Source organism: Rhynchophorus ferrugineus, unplaced genomic scaffold, assembly GCF_030347505.1.
Source record: "Rhynchophorus ferrugineus isolate W39M unplaced genomic scaffold, kcgeb_rfMv2 rfM597, whole genome shotgun sequence".
NCBI lineage: Eukaryota > Metazoa > Arthropoda > Insecta > Coleoptera > Curculionidae > Rhynchophorus > Rhynchophorus ferrugineus.
This window is the reverse complement of record NW_027473174.1, coordinates 13,360-22,500: the sequence shown is the minus strand read 5'-3', so window position 1 is coordinate 22,500 and position 9,141 is coordinate 13,360. Positions and strand designations below refer to the sequence as shown.

Here is a 9,141-nt window from a genome sequence, read left to right as displayed (position 1 = left end):
GGTCCGGGTATGAGATCCCAGGACCGCAATGTGCGTTCGAAATGTCGATGTTCATGTGTCCTGCAGTTCACAAGTTGACGCGCAATTAGCTGCGTTCTTCATCGACCCACGAGCCAAGTGATCCACCGTTTAGGGTAATCTTTTTTTAAGTTAGGTTTTAAACGCATATCGAAACGTTTCTATTATAAGACGACGACGACGCGCGCTCACGTCATAGACAGCGCTTGCGCCCCTTTCGCAGCCGCCGTCGACTTTAAAACGCTCTTACGGTTTATTTTCGTCTTCTCCACTACACACAACGAGAGGAGCGGAGACAGACTACTCGAAATGGTGACGTTCGTTGTAAATTTTCGTCGTCTCACCTCGTACGACAACAAAAGAGCATACGCTGATCATAGTTTGGCAATATTTTCGTAAACTAAATCTCACCCTTTTGGAATGAAACAAACGAAGGGTGATAAGATTTTCGTAAACTAATCACATTACCGATCATCGTATATGTTCGTCGATATGAGGATCGAAACGTCGATTAGAAATATAATTGGCAAAATCGTTTTATTTTGCGCTCGATTTGTCCATTTATAACGAAATCCGTCGTAGGCCGACGATTATTACTCGTCGTCCTATATAACAACATCTTCATCGTATATATCTCCGCTTTCGGGCGTACATCTTTTAAAACCATATATTATAGGTACCCGAAAACAGCTACGTTGACGACGTCGAAATTCGATCGGAACTTCCGAACTTCGTAGATGGCTCTTTAACGTTCGACAATGATTTTTACAGACTTGTACGTTTACCTATTATATATATATAGGCATAACAACACACTGTAATGATCCTTCCGCAGGTTCACCTACGGAAACCTTGTTACGACTTTTACTTCCTCTAAATGATCAAGTTTGGTCATCTTTTCCTACACATCGACGACGCCGAAACGCCATCGCGTGTCGATCCGAAGACCTCACTAAATCATTCAATCGGTAGTAGCGACGGGCGGTGTGTACAAAGGGCAGGGACGTAATCAACGCGAGCTTATGACTCGCGCTTACTGGGAATTCCTCGTTCATGGGGAACAATTGCAAGCCCCAATCCCTAGCACGAAGGAGGTTCAGCGGGTTACCCGGGCCGCTCGGCCAGGGAAGACACGCTGATTCCTTCAGTGTAGCGCGCGTGCGGCCCAGAACATCTAAGGGCATCACAGACCTGTTATTGCTCAATCTCGTGCGGCTAGAAGCCGCCTGTCCCTCTAAGAAGAATAGTTTGTACGCCGACAGTAAAAACCGCGCACGAACCGCGAAACCCGAAAGCAACGCGGCCGGCGGGCCTTTAGGATGTCAAAAAGCGCCTAGTTAGCAGGCTAGAGTCTCGTTCGTTATCGGAATTAACCAGACAAATCGCTCCACCAACTAAGAACGGCCATGCACCACCACCCACCGAATCAAGAAAGAGCTCTCAATCTGTCAATCCTTCCGGTGTCCGGGCCTGGTGAGGTTTCCCGTGTTGAGTCAAATTAAGCCGCAGGCTCCACTCCTGGTGGTGCCCTTCCGTCAATTCCTTTAAGTTTCAGCTTTGCAACCATACTTCCCCCGGAACCCAAAAGCTTTGGTTTCCCGGAAGCTGCCCGTCGAGTCATATTAGGGAACGTCGACGGATCGCTAGCTGGCATCGTTTAAGGTTAGAACTAGGGCGGTATCTGATCGCCTTCGAACCTCTAACTTTCGTTCTTGATCAATGAAAGCGTTTTTGGCAAATGCTTTCGCTTCTGTTCGTCTTGCGACGATCCAAGAATTTCACCTCTAACGTCGCAATACGAATGCCCCCATCCGTTCCTATTAATCATTACCTCGGGGTTCCGAAAACCAACAAAATAGAACCGAGGTCCTATTCCATTATTCCATGCATACAGTATTCAGGCGAAATTTTAGCCTGCTTTGAGCACTCTAATTTGTTCAAAGTAAACGTGCCGGCCCACCTCGACACTCAGTAAAGAGCACCGCGGCAGGATTGAGTTGGGCCGTCGTAACCACGACGCGCACAACACGCACGCCGAAACGCACGCGCGACGGCGACGCGACACGACTAAGCCCACCGGCAGGACGTCTCGCGAAAAACACGCCAGTTAACACCGCGAACGATGAACCGGCGGCGCGAGACACAAATTCGACTACGAGCTTTTTAACCGCAACAACTTTAATATACGCTATTGGAGCTGGAATTACCGCGGCTGCTGGCACCAGACTGGCCCTCCAATTGATCCTCGTTAAAGGGTTTAGAGTGTACTCATTCCGATTACGGGGCCTCGGATGAGTCCCGTATCGTTATTTTTCGTCACTACCTCCCCGTGCCGGGAGTGGGTAATTTGCGCGCCTGCTGCCTTCCTTGGATGTGGTAGCCGTTTCTCAGGCTCCCTCTCCGGAATCGAACCCTGATTCCCCGTTACCCGTTACGACCATGGTAGGCGCAGAACCTACCATCGACAGTTGATAAGGCAGACATTTGAAAGATGTGTCGCCGGTGCGAGACCGTGCGATCAGCTTAAAGTTATTCAGAGTCACCAAGTTGTACGATGACGAGCGCGAACCCGAAACCGATTGGTTTTGATCTAATAAAAGCACTCCTTCCATCTCTGGTCGGAGCTCTGTTTGCATGTATTAGCTCTAGAATTACCACAGTTATCCAAGTAATTGTGGGTACGATCTAAGGAACCATAACTGATTTAATGAGCCTTTCGCGGTTTCACCTTAATTCGGTATGTACTGAGACATGCATGGCTTAATCTTTGAGACAAGCATATGACTACTGGCAGGATCAACCAGGGAACTGTTCTTATTATTTTATCGACACGAAGCAGATAAAACAAATACAGACACAGTTTATTTTATAAGTTTGACTTATAAAGAAACGTGTGCGTAAGACGACGATATATAATATATATCGACGACTAATAAAAAGGAGGTGCATGATAGCGCGCCTAGACGACGGAAAAACCGGTCCGAGGCGCCACGCTCTTACATTTTAATATTAGTTGTCTAATAAAACAAAACGATATCATCATCTTAGACACATCTTTTGTTTTTTTTATACACAACCGATCGACTAGGCACCCAATTATCTCGATTATCGACGACGATCGTCGACTACGTCGAAAATTGGATGCCGCAAAATATCGTTCGGCGTTTATAAGACCTCGAAAAACATTCTCTCCGAACCCTTCGCTAGATAGAAATATATAAAGCGACAAGGAAACCTCGTACGAGAAACGTTTCGTGATTTTTTATTTTATTCTCGCTCGGAGAGCAGAGAGCTATCGCAAAATGTGTTGCTGTTTTATGAACGTTCCGATGAAAAACCGATACGTCCATAAAAATAATAATTCCAATCGCATATGAATCGTGGATCATCTTCTTCTAACGAAGCCGAATGTTCCCGCCGAATTCGCGATCTCGCAGTGATACCGTCGTCGTCGTCGTACGCTTCCCGATATATCGAAAAAAACCGACCAGGAAGAACAACGAAACGACGATACAAAATCGCGAGAGCGTTACGAATATATAATAACACGACGAAATACGCTTTTTATTTAGATAAATAAAAAAATACGGTTCGGATCTTATATATTAACATATAATATGTAATACCACCTTCGCTGATCAAAAGCCACTCGGTAAAAGTGTCACAGCGCCGGTCGACCCGACCCGTCGTATCCGTCTCTCGTATCGCCCCACGTAGAAGCGCACACGATTTAAGCGCGGGTCTCTCGCCAGCTATCGGAAATGTATGGGTGTTTTAGAACAGATCGTTTATACGGACGTTGCGCAAATTTTTCGTTTTTACGTCTGCCCGTTCTCGTTATTATCGGAATGTTCCGATGAATAAACTTTAGCTTTAGACAACGTGAACTTCTAAAGCAATAATTTTAACCTCTCGTGTTAATACGTCCTCAGGCCGTTTCTAGACTGCCGATCACGTTCTTTAAAAGTCGGAAAATTCCGATCCATAAAATTATGCTAGTAGAATGTAAAGATCCTTCATAGGATGGATACTGTCACATATCGATACGGCGATCGGAGTAAAACTGTTCTCACGTATTTCAGGACATTTTAGGTTGTTACGTCGGCCCGTTCGTTATTATCGGTATATACCTATGAATAAATGTTTTGCTTGTAGAACGTAAGATTCCAAAAGAATGATTCGCCGAAACGATGGTGCACCCTTACGATCGGATATTTGCCGCTTATTGGCCATTTTCTATAATTCATCCGTTAGATATCGTTTATCGACTACGGATAAGGTTTTCCGATATCAGAATGTTCCTAAGGATGATTCGAAAGTGATTTGAACGAAGAATTTGATAGAATGAATCCTTTATTTATCCATTGAGTACAGGGTACGGAGTGTCTGCGGGGTCAGCTAATATATTATATTTCTCTCTCGACGTAATGGTAACTCGAAGTCCGAACCGCGCTCATGAAGCTCGGTTTCAATCCAATCCATGTTGGTCGGTTCCTCGAGAGGAACGCCGTATCTTCGCGGTCGACCGCCTAATGAATCAGGTGGTAAAAGTCCAAGCCCAGCGCGGCAACGGCAGGCGCGTTCAACGTTTTAACTGCCAATTCTACGGTCATTCATCGGCCAACTGTAAAGCCACTCCGGCCTACGTCAAGTCCCAAAGACAGAAATTCCCCGCCGAAATGCACCAACTGTTGAGAACCATACACCGCAAATTACTCGGGATGCAAGTGCCGACCTACTCCAAAAACAACCAAACCCAAAAGACCAATTCCTCCCCCCACTCATGTACGGGGAACTCAAGATAACAGTCGTCTGGCTGGTCTGGATTCCACTAGAACACGAACCCGATCTCCATTGGCGAAATACTCTTCGGAACATATTCAGATGACCAAGGAGATTTTCAGGCCATTTTCAACGCCATCAACCACACAGCTATTGGAAGAATTACTATCGGCCGGGATAATAGATGAGTTGGAACTTGGGCTTATTGCTCCAAGCGAACCAACTCACTACTCCTCCAATCGACCGACAATAATTGACTTTTTTATCTATCAAAATTCGAATCAAGCCTCTGACCTGCAAGTACTCCAAGATATCGATTCTGACCACAGGCCTATCCTCCTCACCCACCATCAGCGATTTTCCACTGAGTTCCACTGTCCCCAAGCAAGGTCAACCTAGTAAACGAAAAAAAAAGTATCTTCTCTTTGACGATCCTCATTATATTAGGACGATAGTTCCATTCTAAATTCTTGATTAATTACAGTTCCTATTTGTTCATTTCGAGACGTTCCCGTGATTAATACTTATCGTGTAGAAATTAGCCACAATCCACAATTAGCCACAGTTAGGAAAAATAAATTAATTATCATATAGTCATAAACGTAATAAAAATGAATACACATATTTTCGAAGTCACTCCAGAAATACTTTACCTTATTTTTAAATAACAATCTCGGGCCGTACCATTTTTACAAAACTTATTCTATATACTTACTATATAACAGATTATAATGATATAATATAATTCAATACAATAACTACAATATATATATATATATATATCTGAAAATTCTGTTTTTATAAAATGTCAGCTACTGTTTAACATTTCATTTTTTAAAATTTATATCCAATTGTGGTTCTGAAAAGAACCGATTTTGCAGGTAAGTAGTATATTGAAACACACATAGGTATGTGAATTAATTTACTTAGAACTGGTATATTTGGTGACTGCTTTGGTACCTTCGCTAACGGCGTGCTTAGCCAACTCACCGGGTAACAATAACCTAACGGCGGTTTGGATTTCTCTGCTCGTGATCGTTGATCTCTTATTGTAATGGGCGAGACGCGACGCTTCGGCGGCTATCCTTTCGAATATATCGTTCACGAAAGAATTCATGATCGACATGGCCTTGCTGGAGATACCCGTATCGGGATGAACCTGCTTTAAAACTTTGTATATGTAAATCGCATAGCTTTCCTTCCTCCTGCGCTTCTTTTTCTTGTCGCTCTTAGAGATATTTTTCTGGGCTTTTCCGGCTTTCTTGGCCGCCTTACCGCTTGTCTTCGGTGGCATTTCGAAATAAAAATCCCGACGTCTCACGTACCTCAAAGAGTACTTAACTAAAAAAATGCCTTTAATTCTAGAACTTATAACATTCGAAGGAACACTTCTAAGCCCCGCCCATAGCCCGAGTTAGAGTCTGATTGGTCGCGTATGATATAACGAGTTTGGCTCGCGGACAAAATTCCAGGCCGATCTGTAAGAAATTTCCAGTACCGTTTTTGATTTAAAGGTGAGCAGTATCTAACAACGATCGAGATTAACATGTCCGGACGTGGTAAAGGCGGAAAAGTGAAGGGAAAGGCGAAGTCTCGTTCCAATCGTGCGGGATTACAATTTCCTGTCGGTCGTATTCACCGACTTCTAAGGAAAGGAAATTATGCCGAACGCGTAGGGGCCGGTGCTCCCGTTTACTTAGCTGCCGTAATGGAATATCTGGCGGCCGAAGTTCTCGAGTTGGCGGGTAACGCCGCTAGAGACAACAAGAAAACAAGGATTATCCCTAGGCATTTACAATTGGCCATCAGAAACGACGAGGAATTGAATAAACTGTTATCTGGCGTTACTATTGCCCAGGGCGGCGTCTTGCCTAACATTCAAGCAGTATTATTGCCTAAAAAGACAGACAGCAAAACCAAATAGATAACGCAAACCGTTTAAAGTTTTGCATACGCCCTTTAATATCGGTCCTTTTCAGGGCCAACAAAATCGTATAAAAAAGAAGTTAGAATACGCGTTCTTATTAAAGAATAAATATTAACGAAAATTTATAAATAATCTGATCTGTACTGAATATTCCTTTATTACTGTTTTAGAGTATCGATCGATCGGTTCCCTAATTAGTTACGGCTCTATCTAGAAAATAATCATTTAAGTAATAATAAGATAATAAATAAATTATATAAATATTCTTTCTTTTATAAAGTTATATTGTGGTTCTGAAAAGAACCGTTTTTTTTTTCTATTAAAAAAATACGGTCTTGGACGAACGTATTTTTTAGGGAAGTCGTAGCACGTCCAGGAGTGTCGGGATATTTGTAATTTTCAACTCCGTGTCTTCTTGATCTGACGATGAAATGTGTCGCCTGTTTAATATATCGTCATACGTAGTAGAAATAGTTTTATTTCTTTTTCTTTGGTGATACTGGTTTTTTAGTTTTCGCACCTTCACCAGCGGCAACACGAACAGTTGAGGTCGTCGTCTTAGCACTTTTCGGTTTAGGCGCCTTGGGCTTTTTCGTAGGTCCGGCTTTATTAGATTTTTTCGCTTTGGAAGGCGATTTCGGGGATCTTGCGGCCGTGTTGCTTTTTGCTGCTTTCGAAGATGAACTATTAGCGGCGGCATTGGAAGCGGACGTAGTCGTGGCGGCGGTAGATTTCTTTCCTGTTTTCTTTTCGACGGCTTTTTTGGCAGAAGCTTTTTTCTCGGCCAAAGTTGCAGATTCACCTTTCTTACTTTTAGCTGTGGTTTTCTTAGTTGAGGCGGAGGCGGCGGTCGTCTTTTTTTCCGTTTTCTCTGAGGTTTTTTTGGCAGACGCTTTTTTACCACCGGCTGTCGTAGCTGTCGCGGCACCTCCTACTGGTTTTCGTTTATTTTTCTGTCCGGTTTTGGCAGTGGCCGTTTTTCTTTTCTTCGTACCTGCGGCTGTCGTACCTCCTGCTTTACGTGCCGAAGCCGCTAATTTAAATGATCCGGAAGCTCCTTTGCCCTTCGTTTGTACCAAAACACCCGAAGCGATCCACGTCTTTATATATTTCTTTATAAAGGGCGATAATTTGTCAGCATCCACTTTGTAATTGGCCGCTATGTATTTTTTAATAGCTCTGAAGGAAGTTCCGCCTTTCTCTTTCAATCCTTTAATTGCACTCGTTACCATATCAGCGATCGGAGGATGACTAACTTTCGATTTAGAACTCTTCGCCTTGCTCGAAGTGGATTTTTCTTTCTTCCCTCCTGCAGACGAACCTGCGCTACCGGCTGTAGCTGATGCGGCTCCCGTAGCCGACACCGAAGATGAATTCGACCCGGCCGGTGTGCCTGTTGACGATGCGTTAACAACGGCGGCGGAATTTCCTCCACTCCCTTGATTCGACGAAGGAGAAACCGCTTGTCCGCTAATATCGACGTCCGACATTCTGATATAATTTCTTAATTTTCTTATAAGAACGTTCTAATCACGATTCGTTTGACAAAGTTACGTACGTGCGTATGCTTCTCGTTCGCGTATTTTAACTGTCTGGCGGTCGCTCTCATTTAATGCGTACCCTATATGATATGAGCCGAACGGAGGACTGAACGGTCGAGCGCGAACGACGTTCCATATTCCGGCTTCGTCGAAACGTTCATCGAGCTTGGAACCGTTTACTTATTTCTCATATTAAATACATAAATCCTTTAGAATATCATACGATTTATGTTCGAGGCGTTAAAAGATAAAACGTAGTAGAAGTAGCAAACTTTACCAATAAATTTTACGTTGACTATCGTCTTAGAAGGAAGCACAAAATCAAGCGTTGCTCTCGATTCCGTCGAAACTACCAATTTACATTCGAGTTATAGACTTTCGGTTATAACTATGAAAATATATCTTTTCAAATCTACGTCCCCCGATATATCGTCTTTTGATATAAATGCAATTCCGTACAGATCTAATGCTATTATTGGAGAAACGAGACATATTATTCCTAATTGATGCGGTACAGATTGTTCGTTGTCCAAAACGAATCTATATCGAAACGTACCGTTGTCGAATTAACTGTAAGAAAACAATGACATGAAAATTAACCGATCCTATACTAATATACTTCTTATTTAACGGTTTCTTAACACCATCCGAACTCTGGGTTACAATCGAACGTATCGGGTGAGCAACGATATCGAGACGTCTATAAGAATATCGTGTCAAACCCTTCTGTATCGATACAATGCTCATATATATTATAGTATATTTTGCTTCTTTAGTTGAAATCTGTTTTCATAAATAGTTATCTAAAGTCAATAAATACATGGAACGCGATCTCCATACATACGTGCGTAGAACTACCGTACCTTCTTTGAA

At 43.1% G+C, this 9,141-nt stretch overlaps 2 non-coding genes across 2 annotated transcripts in view; both read right to left on the bottom strand.

Moving 5' to 3' along the window:
- LOC143206225 (5.8S ribosomal RNA) overlaps nucleotides 1-137 on the bottom strand; it is a 155-nt gene extending 18 nt beyond the window's left edge. The window contains exon 1 of the ribosomal RNA XR_013008218.1: nucleotides 1-137. This exon is cut by the window's left edge and continues 18 nt beyond it. This is a non-coding gene — a ribosomal RNA (5.8S ribosomal RNA).
- A 699-nt stretch (nucleotides 138-836) lies between these two features.
- LOC143206227 (small subunit ribosomal RNA) lies at nucleotides 837-2,825 on the bottom strand. Its single transcript, XR_013008219.1, has one exon. It is a non-coding gene; the product is annotated as a small subunit ribosomal RNA (ribosomal RNA).
- Nucleotides 2,826-9,141: the final 6,316 nt, after the last annotated feature.